This window comes from Schistocerca piceifrons, chromosome 8 (assembly GCF_021461385.2).
Source record: "Schistocerca piceifrons isolate TAMUIC-IGC-003096 chromosome 8, iqSchPice1.1, whole genome shotgun sequence".
Classification (NCBI taxonomy): Eukaryota; Metazoa; Arthropoda; class Insecta; order Orthoptera; family Acrididae; genus Schistocerca; species Schistocerca piceifrons.
In genome coordinates, this window is record NC_060145.1 from 93,286,910 (window position 1) to 93,310,858 (window position 23,949).

The window sequence follows — 23,949 nt, forward strand, 5'->3', positions numbered from 1 at the left end:
AGCACTATGAGACTTAACATCTGGGGTCATCAGTCCCCTAGAACTTAGAACTACTTAAACCTAACTAACCTAAGGACATTACACACATCCATTCCCGAAACAGGATTCGAACCTGCGACCGTAGCAGTCACGCTGTTCCGGACTGAAGTGCCTAGAACCGCACGGCCACCGCGGCCGGCGACCGTCAGGTCTTTCAGTGTGCTATCCCCCTGCATGCCCTCTCCTCGTTGTTGCGGTATAAAGTCCTGTGTCGCTGGGAACATTAGTGGCTAGAAGTGACCGACAACAAGCACCTTGTCGTCAAGCCCACAACTCGGCTGTGGCGTACGTCTTTCCAGCCACGTCGACGGGACGAGGTCCTCCTTACTCGTGTTCGCATCGGCCACAGCCCTATGACGAATGGAATTTTACTTCGGTGAGAGGACCCTCCGATGTGTGGTGCTTGTCGCGTGCAGATCACGGTGCACCATATTTTATTGAACTGCATTTTACTGGCTGACCAGCGGGCTGCATCGGATTTGCCGGCGGATCTGCAGTCTATTTTATGCAATGATCAAACGAATGTGTTTCGCGTTTTAAAGTTTTGTGGATTGTCCCACGTTTTTAACAAGATTTTGGGGAGATGTTTTTAATGTGTCAACAGGGTGGCTGGCTCACCCAAGTTTTTTGTAAGTAGTCAGCGAGTCACATTTCCCTGTCCTGTTCTTTAACTCTTCTGTCGTTTTACCTCTGTTTTAATTTCTTGATTAGCTATCTTGCCTTCTCATTGGTTGTAGTGCATGTGGGAATGCCTGTGCGATAGAGTAATTGTGTGGTCATTTCGTGTGCATGCGTGTACGACAGCTTTCCTTCTTATCCACATTCGTTTATACTAATTATTATTAGGGTGCTAATAACCTCGCCAGTTGAGGCCCATAAGATCCCCAAACCACACACACACACGAATTTCTCTTCTGTCCAATTCTATTCAGTACCTAAAATGTAAACGTCTTGTGACTAGGGCCTCCTGTCGGGTAGACCGTTCGCCAGGTGCAAGTCTTTCGATTTGACGCCACTTCGGTGACTTGCGGGTCGATGGGGGTGAAATGATGATGATGATTAGGACAACACAACACCAAGACCCTGAGTGGAGAAAATCTCCGACCCAGCCGGGAACCGAACCCGGGCCCTTATGATTGCCAATCTGTCGCGCTTTTTTTTTCTTTTTTGTTTCTCTCATTTTTTTCGTTGCATTTGTTCGGTGCGGATGTCCCATAACACCCGTTAAAGTTCAGTGTTGATTCAATGACTCAGTTTTTCATTACAGAGGGCAGCTAATCCTCTGACCGAACACGCTCACCTACCTCATCATTAGTTAAGTGATCTACCCATCTAATCTTCAGCATTCTTCTACAGCATGACATTTCAAAACCTTCTATTCTCTTCTTGTCTAAACTGTCTGTCACCCATGTTTCACTTCCATACGTGGCTACACTCCATACAAATACTTCCTGGCACTTAAATCTATAACCGATGTTAACAAATTTCTCTTCTTCAGAAACGCACTTCTTGCCATTGCCATTCTACGTTTTATATCGTCCCTACTTCGATTGTCATCAGTTATTTTGCTTCTCAGATAGCAAAACTCGTTTACTACTTTAAGTGTCTCATTTCCTAGTCTAATTCCCTCAGCATTCGACTACATTCCATTATCCTAGTCTATAAGCAACAACAAGCACATCTGTTTTGTAAATGACAAAGAATTGGAGTAGGAGATCTTTTTGGAATTCATACACCCTTTTATTTATCTACATTTAAAGAGAACCGCCATACGTTACAGGGAGCAGAAATGTCACTCAAGTTTTTCCACATTTCTTTACAGTTCAATCAATGACGATATTTTTCTGTTTACAGCAGTAATGGCAGTGAAGTATGTGGTAGTGCTGTTGGTCCTTCATATTAACCGTTTATGTATACTGAGTGACCAGAGACCATTGTAATAGCATCACAGATGAGCATAAGTTTTAATCTTCTGCTTAGATTAAATTCACTCGCGAGGGTAGTCACGTTACACTAAATACCATTAAGTGCAGTTCACATATCTGAGAAGGCAAATAAATGCTCCGTTTAGAACCGTAAGTGAAGATGTAGTTGCCAACCTTCATACTCAAATAAAACGAACCATCATACTCCAAATAGTCATGGATTTATAAACATAGAGCATTCACTCACGGCACAGTGGTACAGCGCTGCCAGGCGACAACAGTAGTCTCCTAATCTGCTTTCAGGCAACAGTGCGAGGTAACGATTCTCTGCTGCGTCAGCATAGAGCTGAGACATCTCTGGTGAGATCATTCACTTGCGCAAAACATAATCGTGCCGACAGCATACAGCGCATTCCATGTCACGTTACTTCGGCACGACGTAAGTTTACACATAAGAGGTCTGCAGAGGTTGACTGTTTGTGGTATCAAATATACACTACTGGCCATTAAAAATGCTACACCAAGACGAAGATGACGTGCTACAGACGCGAAATTTAACCGACAGGAAGAAGATGCTGTGATATGGAAATGATTAGCTTTTCAGAGCATTAACACAAGGTTGGCGCCGGTGGCGACACCTACAACACGCTGACATGAGGAAAGTTTCCAACCAACTTCTCAGACACAAACAGCAGTTGACCGGCGTTGCCTGGTGAATCGTTGTTGTGATGCCTCGTGTAAGGAGGAGAAATGCTACCATCACGTTTCCGACTTTGATAAAGGTAGGATTGTAGCCTATCGCGATTGTAGTTTATCGTATCGCGACATTGCTGCTCGCGTCGGTCGAGATCCAAAGACTGGTAGCAGAATATGGAATCGGTGGGTTCAGGAGGGTAATACGGAACTCCGTGATGGATCCCAACGGGCTCGTATCACTAGCAGTAGAGTTGACAGGTATATTATCCACATGGCTGTAACGGATCGTGCATGGACTATCAGCACGGAGACCATGGCTGCGGTTACCCTTGACGCTGCATCACAGACAGGAGGGCCTGCGATGGTGTACTCAACGACGAACCTGGGTGCACGAGTGACAAAACGTCATTTTTCGAATTAATCCAGGTTCTGTTTACAGCACCACGATGGTAGTATCCGTGTTTGGCGACATCGCAGTGAACGCACATTGTAAGCGTGTATTCATCATCGCCATACTGGCATATCACCCGACGTGATGGTATGGGGTGCCGTTGGTTACACGTCTCGGTCACCTCTTGTTCGCATTGACGGTACACTGCACAGTGGACGTTATATTTTACATGTGTTACGACTCGTTGCTCTAACCTTCATTCGATTCCTGCGAAACCCTACATTTCAGCAGGATAATGCTCGATCGCGTGTTGCAGGTCCTGTACGGGCCTTTCTGGATACAGAAAATGTTCGACTGCTGCCCTGGCCAGCACATTCTCCAGATCTCTCACCAATTGAAAACGTCTGGTCAATGGTGGCCGAGCAACTGGCTCGTCGCAATACGCCAGTCACTACTCTTGGTGAAGTGTGGTATCGTGTTGCTGCATGGGCAGCTGTACCTGTACACGCCATCTAAGCTCTGTTTGACTCAATGCCCAGGCGTATCAAGGCTGTTATTACGACCAGAGGTGGTTGTTCTAGGTACTGATTTCTCAGGATCTATGCACCCAAATTGCGTGAAAATGTAATGAAATGTCAGTTCTAGTATAATATATTTGTCCAATAAATACCCGTTTATCATCTACATTTCTTCTTGGTGTAGCAATTTTAATGGTTAGTACTGTAGTCCCAGAAAAATTGTTATATCAGGGTGAGATCATCAAACGAACAGCGATGGCTCGTCATTAATCTTCTTACCAATAGACGTGTTCCTTTTTTGTGTTTTGGACAGAGGGAGGACTGAGGGAAGGGGTATAATCAGTCTTCCGACTCGTTTGATGGTGCTCGATATGACGTTATCTCCTGTTCAACTCCGCCTCAGACTATCAGATACACCCAACGTTCTTAGTTTAACCGGCCGGAGTGGCCGCGCGGTTATAGGCGCTACAGTCTGGAACCGCGAGACCGCCACGGTCGCAGGTTCGAATCCTGTCTCGGGCATGGATGTGTGTGATGTCCTTAGGTTAGTTAGGTTTAAGTAGTTCTAAGTTCTAGGGGACTGATGACCCCAGATGTTAAGTCCCATAGTGCTCAGAGCCATATTTTTGTTCTCAGTTATTTGTTGAATGTATTCCTATATCTGTCTTCCCCTGCAGTTTTTACCCCTCCCGTCTCCCTCTAAAACCGTGAAAGCTATTCCCTGGCACAGTACCGCATCTCCATCTCTATGATCCTCTTTGTTCCCGGTTCTTCCACTGTCTGTGATTCACTTAGATCTAATGCTTTGCTCCGAATGTGTGTCTTTACAAATATCCTCCTTAAACTGAGGCCTATGTTTGACACCAATAGGCTTCTCTTGGGCAGGAATGCTCTTTTTGTCTATTCTACTCTGCTTTTTATACCGTCCTCGCTTCGTCCCATCATGATTTATTTTGCTTCTAGGGTAGCAGTTGTTAATTTTGTTCGGTCGTCCCCAGTTGTGATGTGAAGTTTATCACTAATCTCATTTGTGCTACTTTTCGTTGTGTTTCTCTTTCTTCGGTTCTCGCTTACTCTCTAATGTGTGCTCATTAGAACGTTCATTTTATTCGGCGGGTTTTGCAGTATTTCCACACTTTTACTGACAACAGCAATGCCGTCAGCAAATCATATCATTGTTATCGTCTCATCCTGAATTTTAATCCCACTTTTGTAGTTTCTTTTATTTCAGTCATTACTTCTTTGACTTACAGACTGAACAGTATGGAAGTAAGATTGTATCCTTGTCTTCCACGCCTTTCAATGGGAGAACTTCGTTCTTTGCCTTCCATTCTTATCATTCCCTATTCTTTCATGTACATAATGTTGTGACACCCCACCCGTCACTTATCTGGTTTTGGCGTGTGTTCACCCCAGCTAATTGACTAACCTGATCAACAGAGGGTGCAAAAACTGCCGCAATATCGGATAATGCAAAGAAAGTAATAAGGCCCTGTGACTCCTGATTGAACTGCAGTGGTAGTGTTGACATTAATTGATTCAGAACTGATCCCTTTTAATTAAAAGGGGTGCACATTGATGTTATTTTCAGCTATTGAACACCAGATGCAAATGTTGAACATAAAATTAATTAAGAAAGTGACTTGGGATTTCAACTACTTGATTGAGAGCAGATGCAGTCGATTAGCACAAATTTATTTTAACTCACGACCTTCATGCATCACATTACATGACTCTGCTAACAGGCAGTACGAATAAATTGCATTTATGTGGAGTAAAGCACGATAAATCAAAATTAATTCCTATCGACTGACCCAGGCGTATTGCAAAGTGCGAGAAGAATTCTACAATACACAGCCCATGAAGCCCTAGTGGAATCTTTGGTGACGTGATCCAACAAATTAATCAGTGGCCTATCTCAAGCCGGAATGGGTGCAATATCACCAAATTCAGCGTGGTGGGGCGGCGTCATCATGCGGACGTCGGCTGGCCTCTTGGTGCTGCAAGGCTACATTCATCTATTCACTCCTAGCTGCCTTGCTCAGTACATAGCTGAACGAAAACTTCTATCAATCGTTCTGTGTGCTATGTCCCAAACTGCAGAGATGCTCACTCTCTCTCAGGCAAGCTGAGTAAAGAACGCCACGTCCGCACTCTAGGCAAGCTGTGAATGGAAGACCTCTATGGAGACTTCTGCCAGTCTGCTCTTCACCTTGGTTTACCCTCCAGCAAAATCACTTACGCCAATTGCAGCGCAAGTCACGTTAATTATGCGTCGCTTCCCAGTGCCGACCAATGTCTGCTCTGGGAAGTGAACAAATTCCCACAAAATTTCCCTTCCTCTCAACTTGTGCTATTTAGCTCCTCCCAGGCCACCCATCAAGGTTAGCGTCTGCACAAAACACCAATTTTTCCGGAGTTCTGAGTCCCAGGAGAGTACTTCAAATTCCTTGGTCCTACATTCCCATCGGAGGCTGGTGTATTTCATTCGGTTGCTCTTCACCTGATTTACTTCAGACTCTGCGAACAGTGAATTCAGCATGAAGTTGCTATAGTCACGAACATGCATATTTTGGCCTCTGTTGACCGCTCCACCATAGCTTTGCACGGCTTTCTCCCATGTTTGACTGAAAACGGGATGACGGACATTTATCAACAGGCATACAAGTTCTCCATCTGCTTCCCAGTACACCAGTATGGGATCAACCATCCCTCACTGTCACTCATCTTAAGGCAGCTGGAGGCCGTGCCCCATTACCGCTTTCTCAGAGTTTGAGCTGCCCTAAGCTGCCTATTGTCATTTCCCTTCGCCACTCCCCAATTGTGCACGCCCCCGACCGTGGTCAACTCTGAATACTTCCCTGGGATAAACTAGCCTCCAGGAAATCGATGCATTTCCACAAAGTTTTCATGTTGTGTGAATTACTTTAAAACCATCACCCAACATTAATCATTCCAATACGCCCATACTATACCCTCTACAAGATGCATTGTGCCTTGTCAGTCATTTTTGTTCAGCCCTACTGTTCGCTCAACGTGAGTTCGGTGATCTTTAATGACTTCATGTAAGGGGCATAGTTCTTGCCATCTTACAATGTATACTATCAATCTTGCTCTATGACTTATATCTGTTTCCATTCCTAAAATTTCTAAATAAATGATGACTGTTGCATCAAGTCACAAAGCAATAAAAATGATTCCGTTACTGGTAGGATATTACCATTCCTGGTTTCGACTTCAAAGCCAATATTTTGCATATTAGTGATGTTCCAAAAGAAACAGCTGATACACAAATTTAAATTATTGAGACAATTTCGACAAAATATGGTTCAACTCACAAAGTAATTGCACTTTCCGGAATGAGATTTTCACTCTGCAGTGGAGTGTGCGCTGATATGAAACTTTCTGGCAGATTAAAACTGTGTGCACCGACCGAGACTCGAACTCGGGTACCAACCGAGACTCGAACTCGGTACCCGAGTTCGAGTCTCGGTCGGTGCACACAGCTTTAATCTGCCAGGAAGTTTCAGTTTAATTGCACTTTATTCAGACAATGTAAATACAAATTTTGAGGTGGCCAGCAGTAGTGGAACACATAATGTTTACCAGAAATTTCAGGTAGAATTAAATAAATCTCTTGTCGGTATTGGGTGTGGTGCTCACGTTTTGCACAATAGTTTTCAATCAGCAGCAGGTGTTCTGCGAATTTACAAATATTTTGAAACATGCAATGTTAGAAACCATGCGTTAAAAGAATTCTGTGAGTTTCCTGATGCCGAATGCAAGTCCCTGTTAAGTAACAGCAAAACACGTTAGGTGTCTCTTCTTCATGTACTACAGAGGGCCCTGGATATTTTCGAAGAACTTACGTCATACTTTTTGCCCTTCCACGACCGCCATCAAAATTTGCAAAATTTCTTCTCTAATAACTCTTTCTCAAAATGGCTGAGATTTTCAACAGATCAGGAAGAACTTTTTATTGCTTCATTAAACAAATTGAAAGTCAAAACGTGTTACCCATTGGAATTTCTAATCTGATTGACAGTCTCATACAAAAGTTAATATCTAGAAAGGTCAACAGATTCATAAGAACAATTAAGTAAACGTTTAAAAATCTTGTGAAACAAGTAATTAATACAGAAAAGGTGTTGAAATCATTCCAGGCGTTTTTTGATGACTGTGTGAATTACATAAAGAAGACCTCTTGTCAGTTTTCAGACAATTGGGATCTATATCGGATTCTTTGCGACAGTCTGCCTCACTGGCGTCATGTCAGGGTTCCCTCAGTTTTTTGTCTGAATATGGTTCCTGCTTCTGCTTTCAATGAGAATTCATCATTCGACGAACTTGAACTTTTTAAGAACGTAATGGAACAGCACATCAAACCTGTGTTACTCAGACTGTACATCCAGAAGAAAGATGGACTGCAATATTTTTAAAAAAATGTGAAATTTATAATGTTTTTTTTGAAAAATGTAGAGAAAATTGTCCATTTTGTGTTACGTCTGCCAGATACGAACACTGTAGATGGAAAGGTTTTCAACTTGGTTAACATGTTCTGACATGACGAAAAAAAGTCATTCTTGTTTTTATACAATGAAAGTTATTGTTGTGAAAAGTCATTTCAGTTTATCTTGCACAGAAGTTTGGGATTTTAGAATCGATTCATTCTTCTGACAAATATTCATACAGCAATGGTAAATCTTAAGCTGAAATATATAATTTGTATCTGATCACTGATTAACCATATTACATGATTTTTAGAATTAACAAACTGTACCTATTTAAAATAGTAAGCTACTAAACATTTCTGAAGATATCTCCAGACTGTTACAATAAAAACGTATATATCAATTTTTTTTATTTCTGAAAAGAAGATTGCTTTATTTATGTATAATATACCAGCATCTTCCCTTCCAGTTCACAAAATGAAGATACATTGCTATGGCTTTTCTGCTTCTGCGTCGTCATAGGCCTGTTATCGATTTCAAAATATCACCATAACTGACACGAAACGTACCATAAGCGTAAGTGTAGTAGTGAAGTCCAGTGTCAGGTCTAAACACAAGTCTCTCGGTGTTTTCTCTTTGAAATCTGGTCAGCAACAAGACACAACGCTGGGGGAGAAAGCGACCCCTGCTGGACGCAATGAACGTCCCAGTGGCGCAACGGCCCCATTCTGCCCTTCCGCATCATACATTTTATTTCTTACATTATTTCGTAATTTACTGACGTGCGATGAACGTCTTGGTGGTACAACGTTCCTTTTCTTTATCCTACATTTTCTTTCCTAATAACTTGGTTCAAATGGCTCTGAGCAGTATGGGACTCAACTTCTGAGATCATCAGTCGCCTAGAACTTAGAACTACTTAAACCTAACTAACCTAAGGACATCACACACATCCATGCCCGAGGCAGGATTCGAACCTGCGACCGTAGCGGTCTCGCGGTTCCAGACTGTAGCGCCTTGAACCGCACGGCTACTCCGGCCGGCTCCTAATAACTTCCTCATTTATTAAGGAGCACCTTCAGTTGTGCGTTAGCAGACTTCTCTTTAGAATTATCATTTTATTTCCTCATATCTTGTTCCCGTATTTTATTATTTTAGCTTGATGAACTCTTTTACTATCGTAAGTTAACTTGCCAACACATATCGCAAGTAGACACAACTTTTTATGAACAGTATTTTTTCTGTCTATTTTAGATCTGAAGATTATTGCTACCTCTGCTGAAACCCGTCATATCAGTTTATAAACTGACGATCTAGGCAATTGAATTATATAAAAAACTAAAATCGCTTTTCCACACTCTTGACCACATCATGCCCCTTCAAACTGACTCAAGAGTTATGCTATATCAGATAAATCAAACACAAGTACATTAAATGATCAGCATAAATTAATAGCTCTGAAAGAACAAATGCAGTTATCTTCATCGCATTTATGTTAGACTGAACCCGTAGACAATGAAATCATTGACAAAATTAATATTCTCAGAAATAGTATAGGATACAGATTTTCTTTGCGTTGGTATTGGCCCTTCACTGCTTAGCTTTGTCCTGCTCAAAACACGCGATCTGCTGATACACACAGAATGACTGACGTCATCGCTATACGAAATATTAGAAGAAATTACTACCCCAGTAAGCAGTGTGGAATCGCAGTGCAGGAAGAATAGTACTTGTGATCTCAGCAATTTATCAATACGTCCTATACTACTAGAGCGTATGCTATATGACCGGAATGGTAGAAGTGCGGGAATGCAGAGCTCTGTGGCCCGAATACTGCTAAATGAATACTGCCTTATAACTTCACTGTACAACAGATGAAGTGCTCTCTAATACTGTTCGCTGAACCAGAAGCGAACTCTCAGCTGTGCGGTGAATTTCAGACAACGTCGAAGTGCAGCATCAAATACAGTGTCCGAACACCTATCTACTACAAAAGAGCACAAGATAGCAAGTCCTTTCGTCGTCTGCACAGAGCACGTCCGATTTGAACGAGTTCTAAGACGTAATACGGCAGACGGACCACGTTTCTCTACTGCCTTTCCTACAGCAAGTCTCGGTTCCCCTTCCCTTTAAACGTGGGTGGCGAATCATATTTCTGGAAGTCCTTTTTATCAGTACGCAGACCAATCTCCGACTTCCAGAATGAGATTTTCACTCTGCAGCGGAGTGTGCGCTGATATGAAACTTCCTGGCAGATTAAAACTGTGTGGCGGACCGAGACTCGAACTCGGGACCTTTGCCTTTCGTAGGCAAATGCTCTACCATCTGAGCTACCCAGCACGACTCACGACCCCTCCTCACAGCTTCAGTTCTGCAAGTACCTCGTCTCCTACCTTCCAAACTTCACAGAAGCTCTTCTGCGAACGTAGCAGAATTAGCACTCCTGGAAGAAAAGCTATTGCGGAGACATGGCAAAGGTCCCGAGTTCGAGTCTCGGTTCGGCACACAGTTTTAATCTGCCAGGAAGTTTCATATCTGCGCACAATGAGCTGCAGAGTGAAAATCACATTCTCGAAACATCTCCCAGGCTGTGGCTAAGTGTACTCGATCCTAAAACAGAATGGTTCAAATGGCTCTAAGCACTATGGGACTCAACATCTGAGGTCATCAGTCCCCTAGACTTAGAACTACTTAAATCTAACTAACCTTAGGACATCACACACATCCGTGCCGGAGGCAGGATTCGAACCTGCGACCGTAGCAGCAGCACGGTCCAGACTGAAGCGCCTAGAACCACTCGGCCATAGCGGCCGGCCATAATATAGAAATTAAAATTGTACAGATCAGGTGAGTTTCGAACTGGACTGAGCGGTACGCTCTTCGTGTGCGGGTTCACTAAAATCAATGGAAGAGCGACACAACGCGACGCCTGTGGTGAGCTGCCCCCTCGATGACCAAACAGCGAGGTCATCGGTCCCATCGGATTAGGGAATGAAGTCGGCCGTGCGCTTCCAAAGGAACTATCCCGCCATTTGCCCTAAGCGATTTAGGGAAATCATGAAAACCTAAATGAGGATGGCCGGACGTAGATCTGAACTGTCGTCCTCCCGAATGCAAGTCCAGGATGCTAACCACTGCGCCACCTCGCTCGGTCATATCACAGGCCAACACCTTCTGTACAAAGCCTTCCAAGAGAAACCAGATGTTTTGTACATTTTGGTGATTGCATCTTACACTGTTTTTTATTGTTGTGATGGGACTGCACTGTAGCGAATGTGACTGAGGTAACAGACTGAATAAGTATTATTACTCTATTATAATGGGGCTCGTTGGTCCCTTATACCGAAATACTCAAAAGATATCCCTGAACAACCTCCAAAAGTTTGTCGATAGAGTTCTGGTTCACCCGGTAGAACAATCTCAACATGGTGGCAGATTATGACTCATAGGTAGAAGTACAGTCAGAAAAATACAATTGCTTGCAAAACATTCACGCGACGGATACTAGAAAATTGGAAATTTGTGGTAAGTTCTATGGGATCAAACTGCAGAGGTCATCGGTCCCTAGGCTTACACACTACTTAATCTAACCGAAACTAACTTACGCTAAAGACAACACACACGCCCATGTCCAAGGGAGGACTCGAACCTCCGACGGGGGAAGCCGCGCGAACCGTGGCAAGGCGCCTAGACCGCACGGCTATCCCGCGCGGCACGGATACTACAATATTGCTCAATGACATTGTCGCAAAAAAAAAAAAAGCTGAGTGGCACGGTGGCTTCGTGGTCTGCTGGCACGGTAGCTCTGCGTGTTCGGTCAGAGGGTGTAACTACCCTCTGTAACAAAAAAACTGAGTAAACGGATCAGTGAAGAACCTGAACGAATGTCATCGGACGTCCGCCACGACAAATTCAACGAACAATATAGAACTAAATGAGATTTTAAAAAAAAAGTTATGATACTAAACTGTTGCATGAAGGGTCATGAGTTCAAAACTCACCTGGAGTGTACAATTTTAATTTCTATATTCGGTTCGAGTACGTTCTAGAAGTATCTACAAATGTCAAGCATCATTGTACTGTAATGTTCTGTAGCTGTAAATTACTGTATGTGTTCCGGCCGGAGGCAGTTCGCTCCACGCTCTTGTCTGTGCCAGTGCTGAATAAACTTTCGTTAAGTGAAGTTAGTGTTCGTCATTTGTCTAATTACACCGTCTTCTACGTGACAATATGACTCCATATTGGGTAGGATTAACACGGGATGTTGAACGTGTACAAGGTGTCGGAGGAGCAATGGTCAATAATCAGGAAAATGACAGGAACCATTATTTAAAGGAAAAACTTCATATGGACCAACGCCCTATTCCCAATGGTTTCCGAGATAGAACACATTTAATGTACGTTGTTATTTCTTTTCTGTGTTATGCAGTACATTGTCAGGAAGTATCAATTGAAGCATATGTATTTTCAACATAGTCTTTCTGTGTTATTCAGTACATTGTCAGGAAGTATCAATTGAAGCATACGTATTTTCAACATAGTCGTTATTTTTAATAACATTATTGTACACGTCACACTGCAGCTGCTGTACAGTTTACAATAAACGTTTGAATATCCCACCGTCAGTTTCAGCGCATTTGTGGACTCCTGGGAGAACTTAATGTGTTGTTTGTCTCAGTGCCCTGCACGGTCCCCATTGAAGGCAGCAGCGTCCACGATGCGACCGAGCAGTTCATTTCACGTATTCATCTTTTGCCTGTAAACCCCATAAACAAAAATCTAATTGCGTGAGGTCTACGATCTTGGTGGCTAGTTAACTGCCCAATCACAAGCAATCCAGCGATCAGGGTAAGTGCGGCTGAGACGTTCCCCCACACGTCTGATAAAATGCGGAGGGGCTCCGTCACGCTACAAGTACATTGCTGTCTGCCAGGCCAGAGGAACATCCTCAGGGTGTTCAACAAATCGATCTTGCAAGAAATGCGAGTAATTCTGTCCCGTCATTCGCTCTCCTAAAATTACTGGTTCTATCAACATGTTACCCATCATAACGCACCAAAAACCGATCGATAAATGAACTTGAAAATTGGTTTACACTGGGGCGTGTAGATTTTCCTGCGATCATCGGTTATTATTACGTGTGTTCTTGCTTCCATTCCGTGCAAATGTAACTTCATCAGTGAATAGTATTAATGGAAGAAAATGACGATTGTCATTTAACCTGTGACAAAATTCAAGTCATGTGGCATTGTTGCCATCGTGAAGATTGTGGACACACTGTACGCAAAATGGATACAAGTTTTCAGCATGTAATGTTCGCTACATACGTGATCATGGGACATGAATACGTACAGAAAGCCACCGTGTGCTGGTAGTAGAACTACGCTGCACCGTTTCAACCATCTGTTGCTGGTCCTGCATAGTTTGTTGAACTACAGATTCAGAAGAAGAATGGAAACTCACAAGAATACCTGTTTCACGTAGTATGCTCAAAACTCTCGTAAACACTCTACTACGTGTCCGAAAGTGCCGACGGTATTGACCGAAAGCAGCAGGGACATTACCATGTCATAAGTACACTATATCTGCGTATTTTTCACTAGTGTACATGTGTGGCATTTTACCCAGTGCGAGTTCAAACACAGTTAACCTTAGCTTCTTTCTGATGCACTAAAATGTAATTGTCGTGTGACTAGGGCCTCCCGTCGGGTAGACCTTTCGCCGGGTGCAAATCTTTCGATCTGACGCCACTTCGGCGATTTGCACGTCGATGAGGATGAAATGATGATGATCAGGACAACACAACACCCAGTCCCTGAGCGCAGAAAAAATCTCCCACCCAGCCGGGAACCGAAGCCGGGCCCTTAGGATTGATATTCTGTCGCGCTGACCACTTTTTTTTTAAGTCTCATTTTTGTTCATTGTATCTGCTCAGGGCTGACGTCGCACGACATCCGTTTCAGTTCATCGTTTATCCATTAACTCCGTTTCTTTTATTACAGAGGGCAGCTAACCCTCTGACCGAACACTCTGAGTTACCGTGCCGGCTACTGATAACACTCTCAGTCCCAGACACTACTGTTCTCACAACACACCATGCACAGCTGTGCATTCAACGAGCAGAAAGACATCCCGAGCAAAGACGTTTGAAAGCAACGAAGCAGCTTGGACTTGCGTAGGTAAGACACGAAGGTACTCACCACTTGCCCAGAACAAATGTACATTAAATGTGTCCTATCTGAGGAAACATTCGGAATATGAAGTCACTTGCTTCAAATGAGCGTTCCTGTCATGTCTTTGAATAGTGACCATTCCTCTTGGACACCCTGTATAAAGAATCTCAGCACGCATGGTCACTGCTTTGTACGACCCAAGGAGGAGCGTCACGGAGATGCTGAAAAAACTGAACTGGCAGACGTCTGGAGATTACCACAAACCATCTAGTGAAAGTCTACTTAGATGGTTTCTAGAACCAACTTCAGGTGGTATAGCAAGTATTACAACACTCTAGGTACTGTTCCAGTAGGCATCGCAAACAAAAGATTAGACTAAGTCACGGGACACCTCCTAATATCGTGTCGGACCTCATTTTGCCCGGCATTGTGCTTCAGCTCGATGTGGCATGGACTCAACAAGTCGTTGGCAGCTCCTGCATCAATAATGGGCCACGCTCACTCTATTGCCGTCCATAACTGCGACAGTGTTGCCAGTGCAGGATTTTGCGCAAGACCTGATCTCTAGAATTTTTCCCATGCATGCTTCACGACATTCAAGTCGGGCGATCTGGATCGACAGATCATTCTCTCCAATTGTCTAGAATATTCTTCAAACCAATCGCGATCAGTGGTAGCCCAGTGACATGGCACATTGACATCTATAAACGTTCCATAGTTTTTTGGGAACATGAAGTAGAAGAATGGCAGAAAATGGTCTCAAAGTGGCCGAATGTAACGATTTCCAGTCCTCGGTTCAGTTTGACCAGAGGACCATGTCCAATCCATGTTAACACGATCAATAGACCACCACCAGCTTGCACAGTATCTTGTTGCCATCATGGGTCGATGGCTTCGTGGGGTCTGCACCATAATCGAACCCTACCGTCAGCTCCAACTGAAATTGCACTCAGCAGCACCAGGCCACGGTTTCCAATCGTCTAGGGCCCAACCAATATGGTCACGAGCCCAAGAGAGGCGCTGCAGGCGATGTCATGCAGTTAGCAAGGGCACTCGCGTCGGTCGTCTACAGCCGTAGCCCAGTAACACCAAATGTCTCCGCACTGTCCTAACTGGCGCCTTCGTCGTACGTCCCACATTGATTTGTGCGATTATTTCACACAGTGCTGCTTTTCTGTTAGCACTGACAACTCTACGCAAACGCCGCTGCCGTCGATCGTTAAGTGAAGGGCATCTCCCAAAACTTTGCCCGTGGTAAGAGATAATGCCTGAAATCTCAGCACACTCTTGACACGTTGTACCTAAAATACTGAAACCGCTAACGAATTCTGAAATGGAATGTCCCATGCGTCTAACACCAACCGCCATTCCTATTTCAAAGTCTCTTAATTGCCGCCGTCCGGCCATAATCACGTCGGAAACTTTTTCGCGTGAATCGCCAGACTACAATTGCCTGTTCTTTTATACACTACCGGCCATTAAAATTGAATTGCTACACCACGACGATGACGTGCTACAGACACGAAATTTAACCGACAGGAAGAAGGTGCTGTGATATGCAAGCTTTTCAGAGCATTCACACAGGGTTGTCGCCGGTGGCGACACCTACAACGTGCTGACATGAGGAAAGTTTCCAACCGATTTCTCATACACAAACTGCAATTGACCGGCGTTGCCTGGTGTAACGTTGTTGTGATGCCTCGTGTAAGGAGGAGAAATGCGTACCATCACGTTCCCGACTTTGATAAAGGTCTGATTGTAGCCTAACGTGATTGCGGTTTATCGTATCGCGACACTGTTCCTCGCGTTGGTCGATGTCCAACGACTGTTAGCACAATATGGAATCGGTGGGTTCAGGAAGGTAATACGGAACGCCGTGCTGGCTCCCAACGGCCTCGTATCACTAGCAGTCGAGATGACAAGCATCTTATCAGCGTGGCTAAAACGGATCGTGCAGCCACGTCTCGACCCCTGAGTCAACAGATGGGGGCGTTTGCAAGACGACAACCATCTGCACGAACAGTTCGACGACGTTTGCAGCAGCATGAACTATCAGCTCGAAGACCATGCTTGCGGTTACCATTGACGCTGCATCACAGACAGGAGCGCCTGCGATGGTGTACTCAACGACGAACCTGGATGCACGAATGGCAAAACGTCATTTTCTCGGATGAATCCAGGTTCTGTTTACAGCATCATGATGGTCGCATCCGTGTTTGGCGTCATCACGGTGAACGCACATTGGAAGCGTGTATTCGTCATCGCCATACTGGCGTATCACCCGGCGTGATGGTATGGGGTGCTATTGGTTACACGTCTCAGTCACCTCTTGTTCGCACTGACGGCACTTTGAACATTGGACGTTACATTTCAGATGTTTTACGACCCGTGGCTCTACCCTTCATTCGATCCCTGCGAAGCCCTACATTTCAGCAGGATAATGCATGACCACATGTTGCAGGTCCTGTACGGGCCTTTCTGGATACAGAAAATGTTCGACTGCTGCCCTGGCCAGCACATTTCCAATTGAAAACGTCTGGCCGATGGTTGCTGAGCAACTGGCTCGTCACAATACGCCAGTCGCTACACTTGATGAACTGTGGTATCGTGTTGAAACTGCATGGCCGGCTGTACCTGTACACGCCATCCAAGCTCTGTTTGACTGAGTGCCCAGGCGTATCAAGGCCGTTATTACGGCCTGAAGCGGTTGTTCTGGGTACTGATTTCTCAGGACCTGTGCACCCAAATTGCGTTAAAATGTAATCACATGTCAGTTCTAGTATAATATATTTGGCCAATGAATACCCGTTTATCATCTGCATTTCTTCTTGGTGTAGCAGTTTTAATGGCCAGTAGTCTACTTTGTGTACGCGATACTACAGCCCTCCGTATTAGTGCATGTAGCTGTGTAGCTGTTCGATGACTCCTCTTACCTCAGTATAGGATTCAAGTAGGCGTTTAAGCGATCATTCTTCCAGCGCTCCAGACATGAATGTAAAGGGAAGAATCCCTAACAGCTAACACAATCAGAAGTACCCTCTGGCACCTACATCACAGAGGTGTGAAGAGTACAGACGTAGCTGTAGGTGTACGTATCTGTATGAGTGGGCTAACAGCGCTAAAACTCTCTCCGTTCCGTGACAGGCTTGTGGTTGTTGGAAGAGGTTGCAGCTTGGAACAGAACCCGGGCCCTCCTCGTACAGTGACCGCTGAGATGCGAGCGTCGCCCGCTGATTGGCAGCCGCGACGCCTACTGCGCCCGGCGCCTCCGCCGCCGCCGCCGCCTCCGTCTATTTCTGTGCGGGCGGACGGTCGGTCGATCGGCAGGCGCCGTGTGTGTGCCTCGCTGGAGCGACGACCGCAGGCGGGCGGCCGCCTCTTCCAGCGGGGAGCGCTGGACAGCCTCCTCGCCACCGGCGCCCGTAGCTGCCTCACCGTATCACTAGAGGCACTTCTGGTAATATTCAGAATACGTCCACTTGACCATCAAACAAGGAAGAATGCAGTCGGGTACTGAAACTGTCTGCCACATTAATGCTGTAAACTGTGTACCTGACACAGGCTCGAACTTGGATCTCCTGCCCTACGCAGGAAATAGCTCTGGCGACTGAGATGTCTGGGCTCGTGTCGTGACCCGACCTTCCAAGCCTGCTCCTACCACACCTCTCCCCTACCTTCCATACTACACTACACCTCGTAGGACTAACCCTATTAAAAGAAACAATATTATGCTGTGACGCTGGGTCGCCAGCCCTGCTTCGATAGCTCAGGTGGTACAGCGGTAGCCCGTCAAAGACAAAGGATTCGGTGTCTCGGTCCGGTATACGGTTGTATTCAGCCAGCAACTTTGAAAACAGCTTAATCAGCGCTGCAGAACAGAAGATTCATTCTGGAAACTGTGTACTGGTTGAAGAGAATTACTGTACTTCTATTAAAATACACCTCCTGCCAAAATAAGAAATGCACGTCCAAGATGGGGTGGGATGTCAATGTACACTACTGGCTATTAAAATTGCTACACCAAGAAGAAATGCAGATGATAAACGGGTATTCATTGGACAAATATATTATACTAGAACTGACATATCATTACATTTTCACACAATTTGGGTGCATAGATACTGAGAAATCAGTACCCAGAACAACCATCTCTGGCCGTAATAACGGCCTTGATACGCCTGGGCATTGAGTCAAACAGAGCTTGGATAGCGCGTACAGGTACAGCTGCCTATGAAGCTTCAACACGATACCACAGTTCAACAGTAGTGACTGGCAGTATTGTGATGAGACAGTTGATCGGCCACCATTGACCAGACGTTTTCAATTGGTGAGATATCTGGACAGTGTGCTGGCCAGGGCAGCAGTCGAACATTTCCTGTATCCAGAAAGGCCGTACAGGACCTACAACATGCGGTCCTCCATTATCCTGCTGAAATGTTGGGTTTCGCAGGGATCGAATGAAGGGTAGAGTCAAGGGTCGTAACACATCTGAAATGTAACGTCCACTGTTCAAAGTGCCGTCAATGCGAACAAGAGGTGATCGAGACGTGTAACCAGTGGCACCCCATACCATGTGATACGCCAGTATGGCGATGACGAATACACGTTTCGCATGTGCGTTCACCGCCATGTCGCCAAACACGGATGAGACCATCACGATGCTGTAAACAGAACCTGGATTCATCCGAAAAAAATGACGTTTCGCCATTCGTGCACCCAGGTTCGTCGTTCAGTACACCATCGCAGGCGCTCCAGTCTGCGATGCAGCGTCAAGGGTAACCGCAGTCATGGTCTCCGAGCTGATAGTCCATGCTGCTGCAAACGTCGTCGAACTGTTCGTGCAGATGGTTGTTGTCTTGCAAACGTCCCCATCTGTTGACTTAGGGATGGAGACGTGGCTGCACTATCCGTTACAGCCATGCGGATAAGATGCCTGTCATCTCGACTGCTAGTGATGCGAGGCCATTGAGGTCCAGCACGGCGTTCCATATTACCGTCCTCAACACTCCGATTCCATATTCTGCTAACAGTCATTGGATATGGACCAACGCGAGTAGCAATGTCGCGATACGATAAACCGCATTCGCGATAGGCTACAATCCGACCTTTATCAAAGTCGGAAACGTGATGGTACGCATTTCTCCTCCTTACACGAAGCATCACAACAACGTTTCAGCAGACATCGCCGGTCAACTGCTGTTTGTGTATGAGAAATCGGTTGGAAACTTTCCTCATGTCAGCAAATTGTAGGTGTTGCCACCGGCGCCAACCTTGTGTGAATGCTCTGAAAAGCTAATCATTTGCGTATCACAGCATCTTCTTCCTGTCGGTTAAATTTGGCGGCTGGAGCACGTCGTCTTGGTGGTGTAGCAATTTTAATGGCCAGTAGTGTAGCTTCCTACACGTACACACCATTGCCGCTAATGTAGGTGATTTGCGTTACAGTTATCTGCGACACGTAGAACAGCCGCCAGAGTACATTTGTGTTCATCAACTTGACTGTTGTTACTAGGCCTAACTGCCGAGAGCTGCGTGAGACGATCGGTGGTCATTGTGAAGGAGACGCAGATTTCTTGCACCTGCATGAAACAGTGTTATCGGCGTCTGACAGACTTTGAAGGAACCTCATTGTGGATCTCCATGTGACTGACTGGTCGAATCGTAGGATATCCAGATTTTTGGGGCATTCAAATCTGACAGTGGCCCGATGGTGGATTGCGTGGGAATGTGATGGCAAGCATACTCTTCTCACCACCACGAGGGAGGACCGATGTACTGCGTACAAAGTCGATCGTAACCATTTCAAATCTGTGGTTGGCAACAGAGAACAAGTAATGGAATCCCCGAAACAGCCCTTGTCAACCTGTGCCATTGGTTGGACACTAACAGCAATCAGACCAGACATTTACCATCCCACGCGTAGGCTGCCACTAACATACACAAATGTCGCCGTTTGTAATGGTGCCACGACCTGGAAGCATAAGCATAAACAGCTGATGAATGGCTTCCCATTGTGTTCAGTGATGAAACGCGTATCTGCACTACCCCAGGTGACTAAATAAGCGAATACGACATGACCTGGAAGAGATCTCATTCTTCTCACATTTCGGAGGGGTACAGCGGTATTAGTCGTGGACTCATGGTGTCGGGAGACATCGCGTATGACGTCAGGTCAGGGATAATAGTGTTTGAGGGAACTCCTAGATCACAGCAGTATGTCACGGATTCCTTCCGTCCTCATCTGATACCTGATATGTGACAGTATCTTGCTACCATTTTTCAAGAGGGCAAGGACCGTCCAGACGTGGCATGTTGAACTGTCAACGTGATGTTAAGGTTCTCTCGCAGTCAGTAAGATCATCGGATCTGTGCATGATAGAACATTTGTGGAACGAGCTTGGACGTCAACCCTGTCCCAGTTACAACAGGTGCGAGTCGGTTTGCCTCAGGAGAGCACACAGCGGCCCCTGACACACCCTTCCCAACCGACTCAGGCCACAGGTCGTGCAACTCTATACTGTCAAGTGGGGTCATCTATATCCACATCATACTCCACAAGTCACCTAATGGTGTGTGGTGGACGGTACTTCTGGTACCACTAATTGAACTGAAGTGAATGACGTGTGGGAACAATGATTGTCGGTAAGCCTCTGTACCCGTTCTAATTTCTCAAATTTTCTCGCCATGGTGATTACGCGAGATGTACACTCCTGCAAATGGAAAAAAGAACACATTGACACCGGTGTGTCAGACCCACCATACTTGCTCCGGACACTGCGAGAGGGCTGTACAAGCAATGATCACACGCACGGCACAGCGGACACACCAGGAACCGCGGTGTTGGCCGTCGAATGGCGCTAGCTGCGCAGCATTTGTGCACCGCCGCCGTCAGAGTCAGCCAGTTTGCCGTGGCATACGGAGCTCCATCGCAGTCTTTAACACTGGTAGCATGCCGCGACAGCGTGGACGTGAACCGTATGTGCAGTTGATGGACTTTGAGCGAGGGCGTATAGTGGGCATGCGGGAGGCCGGGTGGACGTACCGCCGAGTTGCTCAACACGTGGGGCGTGAGGTCTCCACAGTACATCGATGTTGTCGCCAGTGGTCGGCGGAAGGTGCACGTGCCCGTCGACCTGGGACCGGACCGCAGCGACGCACGGATGCACGCCAAGACCGTAGGATCCTACGCAGTGCCATAGGGGACCGCACCGCCACTTCCCAGCAAATTAGGGACACTGTTGCTCCTGGGGTATCGGCGAGGACCATTCGCAACCGTCTCCATGAAGCTGGGCTACGGTCCCGCACACCGTTAGGCCGTCTTCCGCTCACGCCCCAACATCGTGCAGCCCGCCTCCAGTGGTGTCGCGACAGGCGTGAATGGAGGGACGAATGGAGACGTGTCGTCTTCAGCGATGAGAGTCGCTTCTGCCTTGGTGCCAATGATGGTCGTATGCGTGTTTGGCGCCGTGCAGGTGAGCGCCACAATCAGGACTGCATACGACCGAGGCACACAGGGCCAACACCCGGCATCATGGTGTGGGGAGCGATCTCCTACACTGGCCGTACACCACTGGTGATCGTCGACGGGACACTGAATAGTGCACGGTACATCCAAACCGTCATCGAACCCATCGTTCTACCATTCCTAGACCGGCAAGGGAACTTGCTGTTCCAACAGGACAATGCACGTCCGCATGTATCCCGTGCCACCCAACGTGCTCTAGAAGGTGTAAGTCAACTACCCTGGCCAGCAAGATCTCCGGATCTGTCCCCCATTGAGCATGTTTGGGACTGGATGAAGCGTCGTCTCACGCGGTCTGCACGTCCAGCACGAACGCTGGTCCAACTGAGGCGCCAGGTGGAAATGGCATGGCAAGCCGTTCCACAGGACTACATCCAGCATTTCTACGATCGTCTCCATGGGAGACTAGCAACCTGCATTGCTGCGAAAGGTGGATATACACTGTACTAGTGCCGACATTGTGCATGCTCTGTTGCCTGTGTCTATGTGCCTGTGGTTCTGTCAGTGTGATCATGTGATGTATCTGACCCCAGGAATGTGTCAATAAAGTTTCCCCTTCCTGGGACAATGAATTCACGGTGTTCTTATTTCAATTTCCAGGAGTGTATATTGGAGGAAGTAATATGTTATCCGACTCTTTCCAGGAAATGTTCTCTCAAAGTTCCGATAGTAAACCTCTCTGTGGCCGGCCAGTGCGGCCGAGCGGTTCTTGGCGCTTCAGTCTAGAACCGCGCGACCGCTACGGTCGCAGGTTCGAATCCTGCCTCGTGCATGGATGTGTGTGACGTCCTTCGGTTAGTTAGGTTTAAACAGTTCTAAGTTCTAGGGGACTTATGACCTCAGATGTTTAGTCCCATAGTGCTGAGAGCCATGTGAACCTCTCTGTGATGCACAACGCCTCTCTTGTAACGTCTGCCAATGGAGTTCGTTGAGCATCTCAGTAACGTTCTCACGTCTACTAAAGCATCCCGGGACGAAACGCGCCGTTCTTCTTTGGATCTTCTCTGTCTCTTCTATCAGTCCTACATGGTAAGGATTCCATACTGACGAACAGTACTCAAGAATAACCCACTTCCTTTGTAGATGACTTACATTTTCTTAAGATTCTCCCTATGAACTTCAGTATGCCATCACCGTTTTCCACTATTTGTTTTATGTGGCCAGCCCACTTAAGATAGCTCTGGATAGTTGCTGCTAGATGTGTTACGGTAGGTACTGATTTCAGCAGTTTCTCATCAATATTTTAGTTGTACAGTAATGGATTTCTTTTCCTGTGTATGCACAATATGTTACATTTCTTTATATACAGAGCCTGCACCATTCATCAACCAGCTGCAGGTCACTCTGCAAGTCGATAGTATCTTCTGGCGTTGCTACCTTCTTAAAGATAACAGCGTCGTGTGCGGACAGTCATGAGATACGGACGGTTTTTACTAGATCATTTATACGCAGTGTAAAGAGTAAGGGTCCTATCACACCGCCTAGCCATACTTCAGAAATTACATTCACGTCCGTCGATTTTGTTCCATGCAGTACGACTTGATAATGTCATGTTCTTTCTAAATTTGACTAGGTATTGTAATCGCTGAAATAACATAGCAAACCCTCTAAAGCCATGAAGTTTCATTTCATTAACTCCTTCAGTGTGCTTCAGCTTTTTTTCTCAGGGCAGTACCACTTTGTGGTTGGGCTCTCAGTGAGTCGAGTGGTAAAGCCGGAGCATACTGTAGTCGCAGGCCACTCCTGGGCTCAACATGGTCGCCGTATTGTATCCCCTGCGGTGGAGGCTTCGCAACTCGACAAGTTGTGCAGTTTTCGAAATGCTCGTGCCAAGCCTCCAGGCCATCACAACCTGCCTTCGGTCAAACTCAGATAGACCGCGCCCTTCTCAATTCTACACACAGACAGCTCGCTCACTGATACTACATGCAACGCGAGTGTGTCTGACTAGCAGTCATTCCAAGCCACGTGACGTTTCTATCACCTGCACGGGTTTATAGATGGTAGGTAGGTGGTCATAAAGTTCTGGCTGATCAGTGTATAGCCTAAGTATACGATAAGTAGCGCCAACAATGGACCTTCTACAATTTAGGCATAACCACCCGGTAGAAATCTGTATGATGGCTGTTCAGGACATGTCGCTCCATGAGAAACGTCAGTCACCCATCGTTTCTTCATACGAGTAAAGAGGAAGAACTCAGTGTGAAACGTGTCATGAGAAAACGGGAAGTGGA